Below are 16,668 nucleotides of genomic sequence, written 5' to 3'. Positions count from 1 at the left end.
TCCGATACTCTGGCGACATCCAGTGAATAGTCCACGTTCGAAGGCACGAAGTCCCTACCGACGCATTCTGCTGTTACTGCTTCTCTACTGACAAAATTCTCCTCGCCCCCTTGTGTACTATGCGGGTTCGCCTCTCGGTCACGAGTGTTCGGTGTCAGTGTCTGTCACTCGCACGAGTGATGTAGAGCAAGAATAATGTAAGGTCTAAATACGAATGGGAAGAAGGTAAACATAAGTAATTGTTGGCTCATAATGGACGCATACTGTTCTCCATGTTAGCCTTGGGAGAAACCTGTTTCGCAAAAGAGTAATGCACACTGAAAATGCCCCCAGTTGTCACCCAAAATTGAAGACAGTCTGCCAACCAATCCCACAGATTCCTTCATCAGGGGTTATGGAGTGCAGGATTTCAAGATCTTCTGCACTGGAATTGGGACTCTACAAGTGTTTCGTCGTACCTGTACATCATATTATAATAAAACTCCAGCTGCCGGTTTCTGGGGTAGATTAACGTTTGTTCAAGATCTGTCTGAATGTGCGTGAACAGTAAATGTCTGAAGTACACGAATTCCTAAATTATACAACGTACGCTACACGTCCAATCTGAAAAATAAAAAGTGTATACTTGTGATCCTATGAGACTGGTCTGATCTCCGCCAGTAGTGACTTCTACGAGGTGCGACATTAAAGTAATGAGACTTATTTTCTTTGCAAGCTTGTGTAGGTACAATATCTTTGGCCTTGGTCTATAAGCTGCTTCTAGTCCAAACGGCACATCGACGCAACTGCTCAGTCGTGAGTTGTGCTGTAATAAGTTAAACACATATTTGTGTCCCTCGTCACGGAAATGGATCCGCATAATATTGCGCAACGGTATGCCATTTCTTTTTCGTTAAATTCGGTGAAAACGCGACGACAACTTATGGCAAGCTTCAGAAGGCTTTTGGAGAGGAGGTTCTGTCAATAGCTCAAGCATTTCGTTGGCATAAAATGCTTAGTAAAGGCAGAACGAATGTTGAAGATGAAGACCGCAGTGGCCGACCACGCATGCTTGTGTGCTTCTTTGATTCCAAGGGAATTGTTCATAAGGAGTGTGTGCCTCCTGGACAAACAGTTAACCAATATTACTACAAAGAAATTTTAGAAAGACTGCGTAAAAAGAGTTCTTCGTGTCTGTGCCAACATTGCTGATAATTGGATTCTGCATCACGATAATGCGCCATCCCATACTGCTCTGTCAGAACAGCAATTTTTAACCTCAAAACAAATTTCAGTACTACCACAGCCACCTTATTCACCTGATATTGCTCTGTGCGACTTTTTTCTATTTCCAAGAGTCAAAACAGCGGCCAAGGGACACCATTTTCAAACAACACAAGATGTCCAAAAACCTGTGACGATGGTCTTGGAGGATATGACAAGATCAGTTCCAGAAATGTTACCATCAATGGCAGAAGCGCTGGAAAAAGTGTGTGCAATCAGAAGGTAACTACTTTGAAGGAGACAACACTAAACTTGACTAAAACTGTAAGCAAAAATTTTTTTCCACGTCAGTCGCATTACTTTATTGTCGCACCTCGTACGTCTGCTTATGATCCTCCGTTCGTGATAAAGAGTTTCGGTTTGCTTGCAAAGAAATCACCAACTCAGTCATACAACTGGCTAAAGCTCTACAAAACCAACTTTCGTCTCGTCGTAATTTGTATCAAGCTGAGATCGAAGCTAGCCTTAAGTCGAGAATCACGTATTCTGTCACGTTACACCACTGTGTACCTTTTACGATATCACGCGCGATGGGCACTAGGCGGGCTTCACACCATCGATGTTTTCGAGATTCCGTACTGGCTGACAAGGAGAAGGCCGTTTAGCACAATCCTGGACACATTCGACGAACAGCGGTGATCTGCGACCGCAACAGATCAGACACACCGAGAGGGTCTCATACTCTGGGGTAAGCAACTCGCATATTATTAGAAATCGAGGGCGCAAATTCCACAAAACACGAAATCACTAATGCCGGGAGAGATCAGCAAACGGAAGAGTGTTTCAATGTGCAACAAAAGATCAATATAGTGAGCACAACGAACCCTGAAGGAGAAGCAGTTCAACAGCTATGCAATCGTTGTACGGAATTCATTAGAGTATGATAAAAAGGCAAGAAACACAATCGACAGAAAATTTCAAGCTGTGTCTCAGTGAGAACTGATCTTCGTTTATTGAGATGCAGTAAGAAAGTTGGACATTTAATTACGTACATAGTTTTACAGTCCCTCTCAGAGAGGTTCCAAACGAATCCGCTGATGGTTGTTGACTGTGGAATAGCGTCAGTCAGTGTTTTATTAAGTAACTACTTCAATGTGTCCTTTTTTTCAGAGACCCAAGATCTCCTTTATAAAAATCAAAATAAATTTCGCAAACAACGATATAGGAAACTGATCACTCCGTTCATCCACAAGAGACGGCAGAACGCGACAGCCATTGCCATTAAGGTCGATACAGAGTTCCTTGACTACCGTAAGCCTTTGGATTCAATTCCGCATTGTCGTAGACACAATAAGACCTCACGAAATATAGAGCAAGATTTATAGTTATGCTTTGTAGCCAACAGAGAAATAAATCATCAAATAGAAAGCGACTTCCTCCGCACCCGAGTTCAGTTACTGTAAGCGATGTATAAAAATAAGTAGTAAATAACTTAATAATGTCCTTGAAGCTGTCCTCGGATGATAATTATGTACACAGCGAACTCGCGACGCCAGAGACTTATAGGGAAATGCAGGAAAACGTGCAGAGGATCGACGCTTGGTCCAGGGAGTGGCTGTTGCCGCCAACGTAAACAAATGCACGTATTACACACGCATAGGTAGGAAGACCCATTACTCTTCAATTACACGACTCTTAATCAGTCACTGGAAACACGACTCTTAATCAGTCACTGGAAATAGTCGCAACCTTTAAATTTCGAATAGTATTCGTAACATAGCAGCTTAAAGTGGATCGGCCATTTACTAGATGCGAGACAGATTCACTGGAAAAGTTTCCTGCGGGAATGTAATTCACTTGCATGAAAACAGTGGATTCCACACACCTGCGCTCTTCCAAACCAGGAATCACACGCTGTACCAGCAGGACTCGATAACGTGTATTCTCTTCAAAGAAGAACGGACCGAGAATGAAGGTGCTTGTGCATCCACACTACACAGTCACATGCGGCGAGTGCAATGACTGTTCGTGCACAATACGCTTTTTAACAGTACCCAAAATTTGTCAGTTCTGTGTATTCACTGCACACTGCAGTGACAACCGTGTCTCGTCACTCCATACAATACTGACCGGTCACATGTCATCAACTTAGGGGTCTGCCACAAAACGAAGAGAAAATTGTGAACGTTGCTGCAGATCATGAGGTTTCAGTTCCTGCAGCATCTGGATCTTGTAAGTATATCAGCATAACATAGACCGCAAAACATTCCGTATTGTTGATCACAGGATGGGCAATTCTCGTGATACTTCACAGGCACTAGCACTACTCGGGGCACGTGCTGCTTAGTCTGTTACGTAGCAGCCTCGTCAGTAACTTCCGCCGGGATAAGACGTCTTTTTCTTCCAAAAGTCACACCATGGGCAGGTGCGTTTTCGCATTTTATTATAATCTTCTTTAAACTATTTAATATTTTCGAGCCTCTTCTCAGATATTTCACTCCGCGATAGTCTCTCAAAGGAGACTGGCTTTCGTGTAGAACGATTTCACTAACGACACACAGTCTCTCTTCTCGACAGCCATACTGTTCATTCACGTTATAGCACGTCAAATGATAACGTGGTTGTCATACCGTACACGGCGAGTTTGAATCCTGGAGGCCAAAATCTGAACTTTTTTTTCCAGCGTAAGTCGGTTCGGCATTAACGCATTAGCATAGCAGCGTATTCCTCTACCATACGATAAACACAACCCACTCTGGACCTCTGCGAGTAGCTGCACTTTAATTATAACCAGCCAGTACTTTAATATACGACTTTCGTCCACAGTTCCGTGATTAATATCTGTGCGGCGCCTCGCCTGTCCAACCAGCTGCGGACTGGAGAGGGAAGTTCCTTCGTCTAACGGGGCTTGAACTGCGTATAGGCTACTTGAGGAGAAATGGCTCCCTACGGTTTAAGGAACTCGGCCTTGGCGGCTTCCCCTTGGCAGACGCCCAAGAGACAGAAATTAGAGTTTAAAGTTCCATCAAAGTCAAGGCCACCAGAAACGAAGCGCCGGCTCAGCTGCACGAGAATAAACAAGCATGTCAGATGTGGCCTAGCTGTGGAGGAACCGCGGTATTCGCCTCTGGTGTTTCCGTGAACCGCGAAAAACGTGTATAGCGTGACTGCAGGTGGATTCACACTTGACGGAACGTCACAGTCATGTCCGTCACGTCAAAATATTCTCCTCTGTAGTTCCAATGGTGGCAGTCAAACACGCCGTCAACGGAACGTCATCGATACGTCACGTCACGTCATGTCAAGGTTTCTCGGGAAGAATGTCACCACGAGCCCTAGTGTAACCTACATGGCCAGCAACTGTTATATTAAATAAAATGTGTGAACTAATACGAAAGTATTCCCCACTGACTGATACTGGGAAAAGATCTTAATATGTACTGTAAGATAATACTAAGTATTTTATTTTATACACTGCAGGAATACATTGCAAAATAAACGATTGATATCTTGTTCAATGTGCTTTTCTCACGATTTCTACAGTGGAATAACGACAAGAAAAACCGGAGCAAAGCTGATGCTGCATGCAGAAGTTTAGCATAAAATCCGTACTAAATTAACGACCAACAGCAGGCAGCAGACATATATGTAAACTTAGTTCAAGTACACCAAAACGGTCCATCTAGACATACCATAGCCACACCATCAGCTTCTGTCGCAGTGATATCGGACACCTAAATCTTTAAATTCTCTTAGTAATTTGTATTTTTATCTTGCTTAACAGGTCAAAAAAATTGTTGTTGAGACATTCTGAAATGTTTATAGAACGATGACTCCTCCTCTTCCAGCTTCTTGTGAAGAGTGTGGATCTCCTCTTCACAGTTTCGTTTTTTTTAACATTTTTCGAACCCTTACTCTTTTTTCTCTCTCTGTTCTTCATTATGAAGTGGAACAGCAATAATCGAAAACTGCTTTTAACCAAATTTAGGCGTTTTATGACGATCTACCATGAACTACGAAAGAGCGCCTCTGTTGAGTGTTTTTGAACCAACTGTAACGTCACGACGTTCTTTCGATGTTGACGTGCCGTGTTGTGCGAATGTCCAAGAATTTCCCTGACGGTCGACGTTGAAAAACGTGACGGTTACGTGACGGCGACATTTCGGCATGTGTGAATCCACTTTAAAGCGGAGCTGTGAGTCACGATTTTCCCGAATTTGAGTACAGTAGCGTACAGTACAGTATCACTGTGTCATTCCTTCCGCTGATATTATGCGATTGTTTACAAGCGCCGTCTGCAATGCTCGACTGGTCCCTGTCCGTCAGTACACGAGATCTGCCTAGTCCTGGTTAAACTGTGGTTGTTCCTTCGCGTTTCCACTTCACAATCACTTCATAAAGTGTTGAAATTGAATGGATTTGTTACTTTGACATCCAATGAACAGTCCGTATTCAAATACGCTGAACTCTCCTGACCAACCCATTCTGTTGTTACTGCTTCTCTGCTGACAACACAATACTTCCCACCTTCTTTTACAAGTTTGTAAGCGCTGACAGTTAAGTTCAGATACAATGTTCTTGAGGAAAGTAGATAATGAAGATGTACTGGATTGTAGATATTTCGACATCATTAATTTTCTTGGAGTTATGCGCCCCGCTAAACATCGGAACCACCATCTGACGGTAGAGAAATGGCTCCGAAACTCTTCTTAAAATACAATTAAGTTTAGTGATTGTTTATGTTGCGTTTATATTTATATTTTAAGGAGCGCTTCTCTGTACGCACTAACCTTTAAGGGGGGTAGGACGTCAAACGGGCCGACTTGCAGGAGATGCACCACAGGACATTTCAATTTAAAGTGTCTATACTTTTACAAATAAATTCATAAAACTTTGTCAGCATGACCATTAAGGATTCAGAATTCACACTCATAGCAGTGGGAGTTCTAAAACATAACTAAGTAATTTTCTTTTACGTGTGAAATTTCATAATTTTTGAGCTTGCTAATGGCAGCATTTGTTGCTATAGGTACACTTTTCTTCATAAGTAAGAGAGATTCTTCGATGAATTTTGCACAGCATACAAACCATACTTAAAGGTGTATAAACTCTAGAATTTCCCAAATCTATTAAAAACTGTGGTAAAAATTGAGGTAATTAACTATAAAATTTGTGTTTTTTCTAAACATGAAATTTAAAATAAACAGTTCATTCGTTTTTTTCATAAATTATATAAATTCTAGTTTCATACACCTTTGATTATGGTATGTATGCTGTGCAAAATTCATCGAAGAATCACTCTAACTTATGAAGAAAAGTGTACCTATAGCAACAAATGCACCTATTAGTAAGTGAAAAAATGATGAAATTTCGCACGTAAAAAAATTTATTTTGCTATGTTTTCGAACTTCCACTGCAATCTGCAATGGGTGTGAATCCTGAATCCTTTCTGGTGATGCTGACAAAGTTTTATGAATTTATTTGTAAAAGTATAGACACTGGAAATTAAAATGTCCTGAGATGCCTCTCCTGCTCCAAGTCGGCCCGTTTGACCTCGTACCCCCCCCCCCCCCCCCCCCTAAGTGTAATCGACATTTTTAGTAACCTAGAGAACACAATATCTAAAAAAGAAAGAATCAAAAACATATATATTACAATAGTTATACTTGCAACACACTATACTGCCGTTCATGACAAGACAGTCATTGTAAATCGCTTATCTGGGACTATAACGGAACTGCTTAACCCATGGTATGCCCCTATCCGCTATCACAATCTGCACATGGCTAGAAACACTTTCCATTCAGATGTGATAGATGTCTGCATGCATTTTGATCCATCCTTCGTGTGTCATGGGGCAGTAATCTGATCTTACAACACGCCCTGTAACTTATACGAAAGATGGTTGGGTGGGTTGAAATCAGATCTCTGGGCCGCCATTCGAGTTGCCTCGGCCCGCTTCCCCAAAACATAGAGCGTCCGTTTTAAGAGCGAGATTGCTCTCTTGTTGATTGTGTTAAAAGAAGGTTGCAGGGCGTAGCCAGTACATGAGCAGCAGATAATTCTTCAATATTATCTGAAATACTGTACAAATAACTGAGCTTTTTTTTTTTTACTGTGGAACAACCCATTGAAGACAACAGACAAAAAGCCCACACACTAATCTCAGCTTTATGATTCTACTACCGCACCAATGTTTGATGCCGCACACACAAATAAGTGATAATGAAATAAGCAATTTTAATACTGAAATAATAAAGATTACTAAAAGCGAAGAAGGTACTAGGTCACCACATGATTCCTATTAGAATTTACATCGAATACACTGCGCTAATAGCTACTTTTCTAGCGCGCACTTACCTACAGCCCATCATGCAACGAAAAGTCCTGCAGGACTAAAAAGAACTTCTGGGTACAAGACTAATAGAAGAACGTACGCAGAGATGGGATATTTTCAACTATCCCGAGTTGTGAGCTTTTCTATGAAATTTCTGGAGAACTGCAGAAAGGCAGTAACTTGCTGTCACGATCGGTCGCTGATGACCCCGCAGTTGAGCGCCCCACAAACCAAAGATCATCATCATCATCATCCTGTCACGATAATTCGGTGCGGAGTCCTCTGGCTATTTTCGGGTAGGTCCAACAGTTCTCCAGAAATTTTATATAACAACGGATGCACAAAATTGCAAACCAGAATCACTAAAATCCGTCTGTTTCGGATTCCAGAACAAATGCTAAACTCAAACATTTTGGTGTTCGTGGATGGAAAGAAGCTTCTCAAGGAATCGTACGAGTTCCAGATAAATACCATCTAGGTTTCGTTAAAACACGATATAATGGGTGTAGGTGCGCAACCTACCGTCTCCCTTTACTTCTAAATGGCGTTCGTCACTTTCATTATCTCGATTGATGATCAAGATGCGATTATACAAAGTATACTCATGAATAAGTGACTGTCTTGAAGAATCTGCCACGAATAGAATCCGGCACATTATACTTGACGGCGAGTGTTGAACAGTGTTTTTTATCCTCTTATCAGAAACATACGCATTATACACAGTTCTGATTACATTACTTTTCGGAAAACTTGACCACTTCCCTGATGAAGTTCGTCTTCTGTACAGGAGACTAGACAAGGTGAGCATTGAAGCATATGATGAACAGTCTGGTCTTCTCCACAGTCACACTGAACACCATCTTGATCAGTATAGCCTCACATTTGCAAATTAACCTCTGATCTGATAACTTCAGATCTTAGTTTATTCACGGACTTCCGAATCGTCCAAATGGTTCAAATGGCTCTGAGCACTATGGAACTTAACATCTAAGGTCATCAGTCCCCTAGACTTACAACTACTTAAACCTAACTAACCTAAGGACATCACACACATCCATGCCCGAAGCAGTGCGACCGTAGCAGTAGCGCAGATCCGGACTGAAACGCCTAGAACCGCTCGGTCACAGCGGCCGGCTGTACCTTTTATACTATAGGCTGCAGTGAATACACATAACTGCCGCTTTTCGTCGAGTCCCCGGTGCTCATATTAAACAAATAGTGTAAGCGGCGGTCATTAATAAGAATCAACCTTAGGCCTTTATCGCTTGTTTGACCTTTTCTGCCCACGTCACGTTTATAATCCATTACATACGGAAATGTTTCTGTACGTCTTTCTTGCACTCACAGCACCAGAGTTGCATCTGGTGACCAAAATTAGAAGTAATCTTTTCCAGGGTAAATCGGTTCCGAATTAGCGCATTAGCATATCTACCAAGTTTCGCTGCCATACGATAATTACAGCCCTATCTGGACCTCTGTGAGCAGCTGAACTTCAGTTATAATTTCCCGGTAAAGCCGTCTTCAATGATTTCTGTGTTACCGGTCGCCTATGAAATGGAATCTATATCCATAATCTGCAACCACGGTAGAGGCTACCTCGCATTGTTTAAAGTATTAAGGTTTCTTCTCGTTCCATTGACGTATCGAGCACGTGAAGAATGATTCTTGAAATCCCTCTTTGATGGCTATGGCCAGTCTAATCTTGTCTTCGTGGGCTCCACGGAAGCGATACGTAGGAGGTTCTTGAAACTTTGTAAGTAGGCTTTCATGGGATACTGGCGTCTGTTTTCAAGCAGTTCCCAATTCAAGTTTCTCAGCATTTCCTGACACATTCATATGGCCAAACAAACCGTCACCATTCGTGCTGGTTTTCGTTGAATACGTTGAATATCCTTTACTAGAGCATATCCGATCTGGGTTCCACACACCTGAGCAATATTCTACGCACGGTTGCAAGAGTGTTAATAAGCAATCTCCTTTTTAGCATGACTGCATTTTTCCAATACAGACCAAGTCTGCCACCTGTTTTACCTGAGATTAAGCCGATGGGATGATTCCTCTTCATATCACTGCAAATTGCTACTTCGAGGTATTTGTATGACTTGAATAGTTCAAACCGCGTCTCACTGATATTTCAGTCACAGAAAAATACGTTTTTTAGTTTTTAGTTTTGTGACGTGCACAATTTTTCAGATCTGAACAATTAAAGCAAGTTGCTAATTTTTGCATCACTTTGAAAACTGACGAACTGAATGAGTACTTTAACACTTTTTCTTCATATAATATTTCGTTATAGGTAACAGCATCAACTGCAAAAAGGCTGACGTTACTGTTGACATTGTTAAGCGGTCATTGATACACAACGTGAACAGTAACGGCCCAATATATTTCACCAAGACACACGAAAATTTCTATTTCAGTCGATAATTCTCATTCCAAGATGACATGCTGCGTCCTGCTTCCGATAAATCCTCAATCCAGTCACAAATTTCGTTTGATGATAGCACTTTCGTTAATAAGCGTCAGTGTTTAGTAGGACAAATGCTTTCTGGAAGCCAAGAAATACAACATCCATCTGATTACCTTGATACAGGGGTTTCAGGATGTCTTGTGAGATGAGCACGAGTTGGATTTCTCATATCCGATGTTTTCGGAATGATGCGTATCTCAGTGTATGGTAAGATTGCAGGCATTCCTTATAGTTCCTAACGACGTGTTCTAGTTTACTTCATGTTCTGTTGAAGCCGCACTCTGTGTCTATACTCTGCATACAACTGTAGTTGTGGTACACAGCGGAAAGTAATAATTCTATTTGTACCACTTACTAAGGCTTCTTCAGGTTCCATTCAAGTATGGAGCGCGGGAAGAATGATTGCTTAAATGTCTCCCTACTCTATGTAGTTAATCTAATCGTGTCATCGCTATCTCTATGGGAGCGACACGTGTTGTTATAGAATATTGCTAGGGTCATAATTTAAAGTTGCTTCTCGAAGCTTTGTAAGTAGGCTTCCACAGTATAGCTGGAATCTATCCTCAAACGTCTTTCAGACCAGGTGTTTCAGTATCTACGAGGGCGTGCTGAAAAGTACCACCTCTCAGTTTTTTACTTGAAAACTCTTACAGGTTTTTAAATAAAACAAACGTTATTAACATTCTACATCTTTATTCTTCATGTCCACATATTTGCAGCCTGACGCCGCTGGAGGGCTCCGAATTTTAGCATAGCGGTGTGTAATGTAACTTACCGGTGCGTGAGAAACAGCATGCTGTAATTGAGTTTAGAATTCGAAGATTTCGTCCGCACAAGGAGCACCTCTCTCCTTTAGCCTGACAATGCCAAACACGAACACTGCGACTTCTGCGACAACCGACGCCTTGGGTTCTCCGTCATCGATCATCCTCCATACAGTCCCGACTTGGCCCCATTCGGCTTTTACCTGTTTCCAAAACTTAAAGAAGACTTTCGAGGACTTCACTTTGATACTGATGAAGAGGTGCACAAGCAGAGGTGAGGTTGTAGCTCTGTCAACGAAGTCAGACATTCTACAGTGACGGTACCAACAAACTGGTCTCTCGCTGGGAGAAATGTGTCCGCCGCTAGAGTGCCTGTGATGAGAAATAAACATGCAGAAATGAAGAATGAAGGTGTAGAACGTCAATAAAGTTTTTTATATTTATAAAGCTTTGAGAGTTTTCGTACAAAAAAAATCCTGAGGTATTACTTTTCAGCACGGCCTCGTACGTGACAGTCCCCCATGATTCGTACGAACGTGTGACCATCGATGTTGTTCTTATACGTTCAGTATCCCTCCTTAGCCCTGTTTGGTGCGAGTTGCACACAACTGAGCAATATTCTTGGGGTCAGTCGCACGAGTGTTTTGAAAGCAGTCTACTTTATAGGCTACAAATGAACCGAAGTCTGCCACCTACAGATTGTTACACCACAATGATTACAACTGTGGTTCACTGGTAATGTAGCCCTAGGGTACTAAGTTGGTTCTTTTTGTGACGTACCCAATTTTACGTTTCTGAACTTTTAAAACAAGTTCTTAATCTCTGCACTTCTTTGAAATATTACCATTATCTAACTGAAATTTTGTACACATTATTTCAGATGATACTTCAATATAGGAAACTGCATAACTTACAAAAAATTCTGTGGTTACTATTAATATTGACTACCTAGTCAGTACCGTACCCGTACAACATGCACAGCAATGGTTGCAACATACTAGCTGGAGACACGTCTGAATTTACTTCTAGATCTGTCGATATAATTCCCCATCCAAGATAACATGCCGCGTCCTCCATGCCAAGAAATTCTTCATCCGATCATAAATTACGTTTGATATCTCCATCTCATCCTACATTCTTTAATAAACCTTGGTGCCATGCGAAGTCAAAAGCTTTTCAGAAGACAGGAAATACTGCACCTATATGATTGCCTTGATCCATGGCTGTAACGATGCCAGTTTTAGAAAAGCACGAATTGTATTTCGCATGACCGATGTTTTCGGAATCCACGCTGCTTATCTCAACAAATGGTAACATATCTGGTATTCCTGATAGCTTCTGGTGAGCTTTTCTGATTTCACTTCATCATAATTGAAGGCCAGTCCCTTACTCCTAATGTTCTCTACATTGTCGATCCAAGGGAAGTCTCTCTCCCTAGCTTTTATCTTAACCAATATTGAACTCCCAATTGAACGTCGATCCAAACCCGCGGATGAAATGACCAAAGCGGTGTGCAACTACTGTCACGTCTCCTTTGACTACACGCTGCTCTCGCCCTACGTATATTTCGATCGATGTGCCCCGAGACTTGCTGTTATGTCTCAAGTTTTGCTAGCAGAAGATGCGTCACTGCGACTGGACAAATAACTCGCTGTGGTCAATGCGCGGCCTGATATTTCAGTTTTCACTCGCTGAAATCAGTGAGGGTTGGTGGTATACCGTTACTTTTAAGCCCAAATTGCAATACAAAATTAATCCTGGAGTCCTTTTCACTAATACAGACGTCAGAGAAAATAGAGACAGTTCTAGGTTTAGAATAAATGCCTAAGTCCGCGCGTTAATTCACGAAGAACAAGTAGCGAAATCTTAGAAGTTCGACAGCGCTAAATTTTACTAGCGTTCACAGTGAAATCTAAAGCTCATTATCATCAAGATTATCGCAACTAATTCAGAACAAGTTCTTCATACAATTTAAATAAAAAAATTATGCAGTAAATGCACGGAAGTCCACGACTACTTGATAACTGTTAAATAGGGATGAAGTTTGCGTGACAGCTTGCAGCAGGAAGAAGACCGTCTCACTCTACTTTTAGCTGACTTGTATCATAGCCCGCTACAGGACCGACCAATGTTGGAGACGCCACAAGAAGTAAAGAAAATTATTCGTCGGACTACCGCTAACTCACCTGGGCAGGACTTCGCAGGCAACGCCGAATTGAACTGCCGCGTAAACGTCTTGTTGGTCTCACGCGCGTCATTAATAGCTGCCTTTCGCTCGTCTATGTTCTGGTAGTCATGGAAGGTAGCCAAAGTGGTCCCCATCCCCAAGGCTGGGAAGGACCTTTCACAGGCAGTCAACTATCGACCAATTAGTTTATTGCCGACAGTGGCTAAGGTGCTGGAACGTGTCCTAGCCTCACCCACAGATCACCTAGTACAACATACCATCATTCGCCGGGAACAGTTGAGTTTTCAGGCAAGGCTTTCCACAGAACTACAACTGCTCCGCATAACGGAATCCATACAGGCCAACTTAAACGTTTCTGAATCAACGATTGGAGTATTTGTCGACATTGAAACGGCTTATGATAGAGTACGGAGTCCCAAGTTGTTGGAACAGTTGGTGTTTAACATTCCTCTTGAAGACTGTTACGATAAACTAATAGTTAGCTACTTGCGTGACAGACTGCTGTTTATTCAGATAGGTGGAAAGAAGTCTGCCCGAAGCGTCTTGCCGCCGACATTCCTGAAGGTTACGTTTTATCGCTGTTGTTGTTTAACATTTATATAAACGACCTGCCATTAGAACAACATGTATCGGAGAGCCTTTAAGCTGACGATACAGCGTTTCTCAACGCCGGGGCGCAATACTGCACAAAGGATTCGCCGAAATCAGTGGCAGATTGACTTTTTGGAATTCTGGGTGGTGATGACCAAAATTACTGTTAACGCTGCGAAGACAGCAGCAGTGCTGTTTACGAAACGAGGCCTCTCCTGGAAATGCACTTAATTGTGAATGAAGTGCGGATCCCTTGGTCGACAACGACTACAATATCTAGGTTTGTGGATGGATGAAGGCCTGCTCTTCGTATAACACGTTCGGGAAAAGAAACAATCCACACTCAAGATGATCTGAGCTTTAGTGCCGCTTTTGCTCCGCAAGGATTTGAACCGGTCGACTAAGACTAGACTCTTTAAAGCGACTGTACAACCCATCCTGCTCTATGGAAGTGTCGCATGGTGGACAATGTGTCTAGTCTCAACACTGTACAGAATAAATGTTTAAAGTGGTGCTTGGGCCTTCCTTGGAGGGGTGAGAACATGACAGGTTCTCCAGTTGCTTCATGAACGATATCCCGTGGAAAAGGTATGGGAACATGAAACTACTATTTTCTCCCGGGTCAACGACTTACGCCCTGCTGTCTGGCAATTGGGAACCGTGCATACTGCCAAACCAAGACCGTGGCACCGATATCTGGTCCCAAGACAACTAACTGTTAACTGTAAGGGATTTTTATATTATTGCAATGCTTGTAGCTTAGCTCTCCGAATACTATTCACACTATTGCAAACCCAGTACCCTCTACGCACATGACCGTTCCGAAGGCGAAACTGATCCGTCTTGTGTGCCCAATCTCCTCTGAAAGCGTAGAACCCGCGATTGCAAAAATATTTTGTCCCACTAATACAGTCCTAAGCCCCAGCGGCACTCTTGCCGCCCTAACTCCACAAAGATCTTACTCAACTGGTGAACACCGATCAAAGACAACGTGTTGTGCTCTGCAAACTGTTTTAAAGACTCTTTCACGTGACCACTACGTTATTTAACACTCTTACTTTCGACATGACTACCATTCAAGAAATTGAAATACAAATAGCGTATATATACATATTAGAACACATACTCAACACTGTGGATCAAATGGCGTCCTCATAATGAAACACTGAGTCTAAGTTTTTTAATAATTAAAACTCTACGAAAATCGTGCTAGAATCTATGCTACAACCTGTCTCTATTCAAAATAGCAACTTTAAATATATATTATAAGCATTGAATTATAATGAACTAAACGTAGTAATCAGTTCGCTAAGGAACTTGGATACTCATATTCTCACAGCGTGTATTCACGTGGAGAAATAGTAGTTTAGGCCAGGGCCGGTTTAAGGCGCCAACGACATATATGGCCGCTTGGGGCGCCAAAGTGAGAGGGGCGTCATAGGCTCCCAAATCCAAAATGTGTACACAGGGCGTACCGTAATTCGTAGCGAAAACTGACACGGCTAAAACTGTGCGTCAATGGAAGTAAAAACTCTCCAATAAAGAGCCGTTAGCGATGTAATTTTCCGAGTGAGATTACGAGCTACCACCAACTTCGCTATCAAATGTTGTCTGATTTAGTATAAATGTATTTGAAATGTAAAGTTTCGATGATCTATGGGTGTGGGTGTAGAGAGTTATTCAAAGCTGAAATTTATGAAAACATACCTTACGTCAAAACTTTCTTTAGCCATTGAAAGTGAAACTTCGAAGTCAATAGATTTAGATTCTAATTTGAAAGATTCTGATAATTTAAAGGCTACAAAAATTGCAAAATAATGTTTTTACCTCAGGGAAAAATTGTCAGTGCATATAGTGAGTGACTGTAGAAATTATTAACTTTCATGGCCAAGTCTCTGAAATTAGACTACTTGCTGGTGAGTTTTCTTCGCATGCACCATATAATTTAACGCAGTTAAACATTATTACGTTTAACAAACGAATATAACATTAGATGATATTTTTGTGTTTCTGTCACACTTTTTCCAGTGGGCAATGAAATGATTTGTAAATTACAGAATTAAAAAGCTCCATTATTAAATTAAAAAGTAACAGAAATTTCATATTTTCATTCTTTCCAATCAGTCTGATAGATACCTTTTTTTTTCACTGAAGCTGCAATAGGTCTAGTTCTTTCTGCTGTCAGTAAAAGATTCTAAAGATCTCAGGAATTACCTGAACATGGAACACCTAGCACCAGAATAGCATTCAGGAATTTATTTCTGTTACAGATGTCCGACTACGCAGCAAAAAAGAAATCATTACGACAGAAACTGGATATAAATTTATTTTTAAAGCTTTTACCAGAAGTTCAAGGAAAGGCAAGTAACGTCGGAGGTATGGGGGGAAGAGGGCGCCAAATGATAGGTCGCTTGTGTGAAACAATGTTCTCGAGCCGCCCCTGGTTTAGGTACAGCTTTGCATATATTTAAATAAATAGTTTATAACTAATTACTAATTTATTTTACAGCAAAACTAACTTCTTGTCATGATTTCTGGCATCATCAGCTTTTAAACGATGGATTATAAGCATCCTTTCCGTATCTGCTTCAACTGTTATGAATTTTATAAACTACGATAATTATAAACGTTAATAACTTTATAAGTGATGCATTTAAAAGCATGGTTTAATTTGCAATGACATCGTTTCACCGCTGCAATGCCTGGGCTTATTTAGTTTTCTCGTAGCAGGTGTGCAAACCAGTTCAAGTATTTTGAGTGAGTGTTTTAATTTTTGCTCAACATTCTACGTCAATGAAGGCACTACATAGGTCGCCGCCTGAGTTCTCGCGCTCCCACCCGGGAATTAACGGCTGCTTCTCATCGTCCGGCCGCTAGCCCCAGGACCAAACGTGCCTCAACACCGCGGCCAGAAATGGCTACTTGCCGGCCGCAACTGCCTTGCCGTATACTCAGCGCTTCAATTCCAGGCGGTTATAATTAAAGTGCAACTACTCACGGAGATCCAGTGTGGGCTGTAATTATCGTATGGCAGCGAAACTTGACGTATACGCTAATGCGTTAATGCATGGTCGATTTACGCTGGGGGTAAAAAAAAAAGTAGTTCCAATTTTGG

General features: G+C 41.7%; 1 protein-coding gene across 1 annotated transcript in view; it reads right to left on the bottom strand.

Annotated features, from left to right (window-relative positions):
• LOC124776542 (lysophospholipid acyltransferase 6) overlaps positions 1–16,668 on the bottom strand; it is a 139,366-nt gene that overhangs the window by 83,191 nt on the left and 39,507 nt on the right. The window lies entirely within an intron of this gene.

Source organism: Schistocerca piceifrons, chromosome 2, assembly GCF_021461385.2.
Source record: "Schistocerca piceifrons isolate TAMUIC-IGC-003096 chromosome 2, iqSchPice1.1, whole genome shotgun sequence".
NCBI classification, from domain to species: Eukaryota; Metazoa; Arthropoda; class Insecta; order Orthoptera; family Acrididae; genus Schistocerca; species Schistocerca piceifrons.
This window is presented reverse-complemented; position numbering and strand designations above follow the sequence as displayed.